The sequence below is a fragment of the Desmodus rotundus genome, chromosome 4 (genome assembly GCF_022682495.2).
Source record: "Desmodus rotundus isolate HL8 chromosome 4, HLdesRot8A.1, whole genome shotgun sequence".
NCBI classification, from domain to species: domain Eukaryota; kingdom Metazoa; phylum Chordata; class Mammalia; order Chiroptera; family Phyllostomidae; genus Desmodus; species Desmodus rotundus.
In genome coordinates this window covers 132,274,595-132,283,044 of record NC_071390.1, presented here as the reverse complement: position 1 = coordinate 132,283,044, position 8,450 = coordinate 132,274,595, and positions in this window count along the sequence as shown.

The window sequence follows — 8,450 nt, the reverse complement described above, 5'->3', positions numbered from 1 at the left end:
ATGGTTGAAAAACTGGAAATATTTTGCCTACAGAAAAAAAATGATTTGAGCAAACCTAATATTTTATGTATTTGTAAGCTATGACATGAAAAATGAGGTAGATATTCTAGAAATGCTTTGGAGGCAATTCTTAGGCTGTCACTAAAGCAAAAGTATCCTAGGGGCCTATACAAATAGGGAGAGCTTTATCCCACGTCTGAATAAAAATGACTTGCTGGAATAGAAAGGCAGTGGCCTCCTTGCGAGAAGCCAAATTCTGTGGTTTAAATCCAAAGGGGAAAGTATGAATGGAACAAGAGAACTAGCGTCCAATGACCAACAGAGTATAGAGTAAGTCAAGCCAAAGTACCTCTTCCAAGCTTGGAAAGCAATGTGGTTGCTTTATGCAATTGAAGTACAGAGGACAATATAAATCAAAGGGAATCCTAATACTATGTAAAAACTGTAAGGATATATATAGATTTTATGAGCTCCTACCTCTATGCCTAGAGGTATATACCTATATATTTATATGTAATACATGGTCATCAGTATAAAAATTCAAATAATATATAAGAATAAAAACTACAAAGAGGAAATTGTTTTCAAAAAATCATATTCACTCACACTGAGACACAATGAGAGGTAGAGGCAGGAAGAGACAGAAAAAGGCCTGCTTTGTTGCTGCCGGAATGGCTGTAGGATGTGGCCTAGGTGGGAGGCAGCAGTGGGCCGTGCTAATACCAAGCCCCAGGATAGCACTTATCTGCCCTAGTCATCCAGAACACCACACAACCATGTTTCAAAAATTCCTGAATTGCTGACAAGTTAATGTTCTTAAGGGCTCCACATTTTGGCTCCCTGAGAAAAGGAGGAAACATTCACTTGGAAGTGATTATAAACAGTCAGACTTTCCCCCACTTGAAAACAAAAGGTAAAGTTGGCTATTGCCTTTAAAAACTTGGCTGGATCTTCCCTTATCTTGATGGCCTGGTATGCACAACACTGTGACAATTTATTTAAAATGGTAAAACAGGGGTGAGATGTTGGGTTCAAAGGTCATATACTAATGTAATTTCTTCCCTGGGTTTCTTGGAAACTTTGGTCAGGAAGTCTCTTGCTGAGTTAGTAAAGACAATGCACCAAAGGTGCACTTACTTCCTAGCAACTTGAGCAAATGCATGGGAGGCAGCTCTTTCTTGTTAAGGCTGGAATAAGTTTTACAACAGATAGTACACAATTCCTTTACTTGCCAGAGTCCCACTATTGGTGCAGCCCACAATTGTTTGGTTGTCATTTGCTCTAACTACTCATCTGCAGCTTCCATTATCTGTAATGATATCTGCCAAGATCGGGTCTATGTTGAAATATGCTCAGCAACAAGCAGCCCATTATGGCTAAAACAGTAATATTAAATTATATCTCCTTGTATAAACAACTATATTCATTGCAGTATCATTTTAATAGTAATAAAGAATTAGGAAGAACTTAATTTGTCAATCAGTAGGAAAACTAAATATATTGAAATTCTAAGTATTATTTTTTTTATTTTATAGTCACATTTTATTTCATTTTATTGTTGTTTTCAGTCCCAATTTTTCTCCTGTTGCTCTCCCCTGCCCTGTGCAGACCCCTCCTATCATCAATCCCCAACCTGTTGTCCATGTCCACAGGTCATTTATACATGTTCCTTAACTAGACCCTTCCCCTTCTTTCTCTCCTTCTCCCTCTCCCCTCTTCCTTCTAGTCACTGTCGTCTATTCCTTATTTCCATGTCTCTGGTTCTGTTTTGCTCATTTGTTTGTTTTGTTGATTAAGTTCCTCTTATAGGTGAGATCATATGGTATTTGTCTTTAGCCACCTGGCTTATTTCACTTAGCATAATATCCTCCAGTTCCACCCATGCTGTCACAAAAGGTAAGAGTTCTTTCTTTCTTTCTGCTGCATAGTAATCTGTGCACCAAAATGTACCACAGTTTTTCATCCACTCATTTACTGATGGGCTCTTAGGCTGTTTCCAGCACTTGGCTATTGTAAATTGTGCTGCTATGAACATCGGTGTGAATAGGTTCTTTTGAATTGGTGTTTCAGGGTTCTTAAGGGTATAATCCCAGGGGTGAAATCACTGGATCAAATTCCATACTGTTTCCCACAGTGGCTGCAACAGTCTAAGCATTATTTTAAAAGATTAAGTTCGATCTCTATACAACTATTTGAAAGAAAAAGTCTACAATTTATTTTAAGCAAAAAAAGGAAGTTGTAAGGTAGCATACACAATATCATTCTGATTTTTGTACAAAAATATGTAAAGTTTACATCTATCTGTGAAAAATGTCTAGAAGAACGAATTTCAAACAATTCCAAATTGTTAACGGAGGAGGGTGGGTGGTAGGAACAACTCATTCCCACTTCTTTTGTTTCCATTGGAGGAAGAGTTTGTCCCTTGTTTTTGTCTCAAAATCATCAAGACATTAGTTCTGTACCTGATTCAGGATTTTAATGTGATCCCAATAAAAACACCAACACTTTTTTCTCTGAAGCTAGACAAGTTGATATGAAATAAAGTTCATATGGAAAAATAAACATCCTGGAATATCTAGAAAAACAGGGCAAAGTCAGAGCTGCAAGTGAAAACTAGCCATGCCTACTATTAAAACATACTGCAAGGCCTCTATAATTAAAGCCATATGATTCCAGCAGATGCATAATCAAACAGACCAATAAAATGGAATTAAAAGTCCAGAAATAGAACCAACGGTATATGGAAATCTCATATATGATAACGATGAGATCGGAAATCCTTGGGGCAAAGATGGACTTTTTATAAATGCTGTTGAGACAACTGGCTAACCATTTGGAAAAAGACAAAATTTGATTTATTCCTCATACCTAACGTAAATGAAATTTCCAAGTGAATCAGAGGTCAGATGTAAAAAGTGAAACTATGCAAGTACTAAAAGAAAAAATAAGTGTAAAAAAAGCTCCTATGACTTAAAATCCACGTGCAAAAACATTGATGTTTTATGACATTTAAAACAATTTTTGCATGCATAGAACTATCTCATAAACCAAGTCAAAAACCAACTAGAAGAAAATATTTGCAGTATATGTCAGAGAAATCTCTAATGCACAGAGAATTTTTTAAAATTAAAAAAAGATTTAAAATCCAATTGAAAATGGGAGAAAAACATGAAAGAAAACTCACAAAAAAAGATGCAAAAGTGCGGTATGTGGTCCTGACCCAGATTCTGTGTTGGAAGGAAAAATGCCATAAAGGACATCATTGGGACAATTGACAAAATTGAAGTGTGGACTTGTAGGTTGGGTAAAAGTATTGTATTTATTTTAAATTTCCTGAACTTGATTACTGTATTGTAGTTATGCAATAAATATCCTTGTTTTTAGGAAATACACACTTGAGGGGTAAAAGGGTTTCATATAATGGCTCAGAGAAGATGTGTGCGTGTGCGTGTGCGTGTGTGTGTGTGTCTAATGCTAATTAAAGTTTGAGACCTATTGGTTTAGAGCAGGGTCAGCAAACTTCTTCTGTAAAGAGTCCAACGGTAAATATTTTCTGTTTCATGGACCAGATAGTATTGGTGGCAACTACTTCACTGTCACTGTAGCACACAAACATCCATTAAAATATATAAGTGAACGGCAGTCCTCTAATAAACTTTATTTAAAAAGCAGGTGGTTTTGTCCCCTCCAAAATCAGGGTTATATTACTTTCAGAAGAACCAAAGAACAGATATTTGGAAAACATCAATTTTTGCCACAAGTACTCAGCATAGGACCTGGCATTTAAATTCTAAGTGGTATATATACTGCTTTTTCCCCCCCTACATTTAGAGAAAAATTGCAATAATAGTAAGGATAACACTCATGTATCCTTTACCAGAGTCTCTAAGTTTTAAACATTTTGCTGCATTTGCTCTTCTCTCTCTCTCCCTCCCACCCTCTCTCCTTCTCTAGTTAAAGGTTACACATAATATTGTTATTGCTCAACAGTGACTGTGCTCAGTGCTAGGACTCACCTGTTTGGCGCACACAGCTTTCTCAGCCTGTGATTCTGATGCATCATTCTGTCACAGACACAGCACCTGCAAATGTAGACACACTCAAATAATTTTACACAGATTATTTCAATGTTTATTTTATTTCTGTAACATGTTGTAATTGGAACTTTAATAAAACTTAATGGGCTATATTGTACTTCACAATTTTCTTTAGGTTTTTGAAAAATGTTTAATTTTTTAAAATTAATACAGTCAGCAAGTTTCAAAAAGCAGAACGCCTAAAATGGTATAAATCTAAAAAAATCTCTCTTCTATCCTTGTCTCCCAAATGTCCGGTTTTGTCCCCATCTTTTCTTCATTTTAAAATATATCCTTCCAAACACGTTTTTAACATATTTAAGTAAGTTCTAATATAGATTCTTATCTCCCTCCCTTTTCTACCCATAAGGTAGCATATTGTAGACCCTGTTTGGTACCTTGCTTTTTTCCAGTTAGCATATCAGAACTCACCCCTTGTTAGTTAGCACATGGAGGTGCCAAATAGAATAGTGGTTAAGCACACACAGGCTAGAACCACTACATACACTGTATATGTCAGAAATGAAAAAGTTGGCTTGTATGTTATTCTTTGAGTCCTCTGGAGATTGAATCAGTTACAACTTTAATTATTCTGGCTACAGCAACAGTTCTGATCTAACCTAGCTTATCTTCTATGGGTCCCTAATGGCAAGGAGTCTTGGGAACTAGATGTGATGAGAAAGTAAAGGGAGGCAGCTCAGCCATGCAGAAATATGGACTTGGCTCTGAAAGCTTTCAGGGTATCTTCAGGGTATTTTATTAGAAGCAACAATTTAAATATTCTACTGATATTAGGGAGCAGGCCCGAGTAAAGCGGTCTAAGTGATGTCCGTGAGGGGGATCACACTAGGATACCCCCAAATACACTACTTTGGCACAAGGATTATTTTGAGCTGAGGCAATTAAGAAAACAACAGGCACAGGAGGAACTCTTTGCTCTTTTGCTTTCAACTAAAAACAGGGCATAAGGTTTTTTTTGTAAAGGTAACATAACTTCCTCTTTGTGAAGGAGTGCCGCCTCCCACCTCTGGCACCAGGAGAAGGACAATCCTTATCACAGGAGACAAAATGCTGGCACTGATCCGAGTCTACGCAAGCAAACCCTGCTGAAATAACTCCTGTCTTCCCTTAATTTTCCCACACATTTACCATTCCACAGTTTACTGCCCCTTGAAGCCCAAACCCTTCATTCTTTGTATGGACACTCCTCCACAATGTATCACTCTTTGTTAAAACGATATATAAGCCCCTAGGCCTAATCACTTCTTTAGGTTTTACAAAATAACCCTTGTCTTCTGTTAATCTATCAGTTTAATTTGCAGGCCTAGTCACTGACATTAAGGGTAAAGGAACAGTGCCCTGCACCCCACCCACCCCCACCCCTTCCCACTGATACAGCAAAGGATTCCCACTGACAGTGAAGGAAAAAAATGAAGGTGTGAAGATATAAAGTTTTTCTCTTAGAACTACTGTTCTTGAAGGAAAACTGATAGTAACATGCTGTATTTAAAGTTATCAGCTCTGGTAGGTAAATTTTTAATATTCATTTTGTAAACAAAACACCCTCTTTTGTAATTACAAACCTGTATTTAATCTACAGGGTCTGGCAGAAGTAACACCATTGAGTGTGGTTGGCAGGGTAGGTGAATGGGTCGCACGAGATGGACAACGATTTGAACATTTCACCTAAAATATCATATGGTGGGCTTGAGTGTGCTATTGTTATGCTACAGAATTACATGCTTATGATTTTGTAATAAAAGATTGTTATGTAATTAAAAGGGGGCGTTAGTTGTGCTAGACCCTGCATTTTCTCCATGACCTCATTTAGGTTCTTTTTTCCTATGGTAAAGGATAATTTTTTAAAATAAATAAAATACAACTTTTATACAAATATAAAGTGGATGTGTGTCAAATATTTAATTTGACTCATTAATTAATGAGAAAACCAGTAAGATGTAAAAACCAGTTCAAAGGAGACTTCAGAGTTCAGACACCTCCAAAGGCAAGCAAGAGCACTGAAAAAAAGCTGGTCGTAGAGGCAAAAACTGGCCTCTCCCATTGATAGAACCAGTAGCACATCCGCCAGGACAAAATTCCCCTGCACGTCTGTGAACAGGAACGGCAGGCACCCCATCAGTTCTCCACAGTTTACAGAGTTGTAAAATCGCTCAAAGACGCTGAAAGGCACAGACCCTGTAGGATAAGATAAACGCGGAGCGGTGTGCTAGGCAACACGAGTGCTCCATTAACAGGACACCTCGAATTCTAAAGCATTTTAAAAATTTGCCTGTTTCAAAGTCTTTCACAAATTTTCCGCAAAGACATCTCTTTTTGTCTTGCACACACACACACACAAGTTACAACAAAAGACAACCAACAGGTTTTGTGAGTGGGCACTTACTAGGCACTCTGTAAGTGCTAATTGAATACAGCAGTGCTGAAGCTCGGGAATAGAGTTATATGGACTCTAACAGTTTTTATTTCCCTGTTTTTAGTAACCATTTTATCCCTCTGTTCAGTTGAACGTATTATTAAAGAAAGACAACTGAATATGATCTGCAGCCAAGCACCCTCCCACTGGAACAGGGCACTGGTCCTGTCTCCTTCCTCCCACACGGCTCCAGGGCAGTGCTTTTCGACAAGAGTTTTTAACCACGAGTCCCTGACTACGGAATGTGGGGCACTGATCTCTTCTCCCTTAGACTGTCAAATTAAAAATAACAACAGCCAACACAGCAATAGCCATCCGGTGTAAATGAATAAAAATTATACCTATTTTCGTCAGATCAGCAAAAAATATATTTTTTGGTATGCCACAGAATTCCAGTAATTACTTTATATGTTCCATGAGCTGAAAAAGGTTGAAAATCACCGCTCTAGGGCAGGCATGGCTAGCCAACCGCAGGATACTAGGTGACGATATTGTTCCAGAATGTTCAGTTCTTTGCTGTCATTGTACCTTCCTTGTGCCATCTCCTCTGGAACTGTTTCTTCCTCCTCCCCATCTTGTTTTCTTCCATAAGAAAATTGGCAACAGTTGTTTCTAAGGTTGCAGAACTCATCTCAGAATATCTGCTCGTGGCTGAGGGAAATACCAGGCAGGTACAGCTACCAATATACAAGAAGCTCCCCCAGCCCCCAAAAGCCCACTGAAGGCAGAGTGAGGGGAGAAGTGCACTGTAAGGGCCGAACTGCTGTCAGTCAGGGTGGAAGGCGGTGTGCTTGCTTTGTGGGATGTGAGGCTCGCAAATCATCAACTCAGGGGAAAAAAAAACCAACAGGAAAAATGCATTTAATTTTTAAAGAAATTGATGTCTTGGTCTGCATTCCCTTACTTATTCTCACTCTTTAGTTCGTTTATTCGACAGTATTTATGAATCTATGTAGCAGGCCCTGCGGCACTCACCGGGCAGGAATACACTATACTTCAGGGGACTCGCCATTCCAATCTCTGATTAGTCACCCCTCCTTACTGGCTTTGTTATCAGTGGAAGTGAGATTCTTCTGGTGTTTAAAGGAAAAGAATTTCCTGAGACCTGCACAGGAGGATGGGGCTCTGAGGTGTAGTTGATTGATGATGTACAATGAAGGGGGTTCCCCTCCTGACTTCCCAATGTCCTATCTCTGTCCATCTCATCGTGGAGAAGGTCCAATCTTGTCTTCAGGAGGGCCAGGATGAAGGCCACTGCCCAGACTTTCTGCTCCATGATAAAGTACAGTCCAGTCCAGCATCCATCTAGCTTAGCATGTTTCCAGCTGTAGTTCATTACTGTGTTTCGATATGCAGGCTCCCTCCTGGAGGCCATGGTCCATGTAGCTGCTTGGGTCAGATGGCCAAGAAGAGAATAGGTGGGGGACCACGCAATAGGTGTAAGTCACAAGCAAGAGAGAGCGAGCTTCTTTGTTCCCCTGGGGTTATATCCAGTCGTTTGGGTTTAGGATGGAGCAGGTGCTTTCTCAACAAAACCAATCAGCTTACCAAACCTTCATGGGTTCTGGAGAGGTTTGTACCCCCTAGTTAGACTGATAGGCCTCTATGGTCCAGCACCTTCCTTGTGCCCCCCAATAATTCTGTTCTGGATGGGGGAAGGGAATAGTGTTAACCCCCTTTGTGGGGCACTGCTGTAGTCCCCTAGGGCATGAAGCTGCAGCTTCCTGGTGAAGAAAACAGCCTCATGCTTCCCAGTTTATTATGCTCAATGTCTGGTCGCCTTTGCTCCCCTTCTCGGTATCAAGCTAAACACCAACAGTAACAGTTTCACTGATTCAGCATTTATTTGTGTCTTGTGGCTTCTAAAATTTGTCTGTCTAAGATCTTCTTAAATAATGCTAAAGCTCCTTAAAGAGAGTGGGGTGTCTCATTAAACTTGG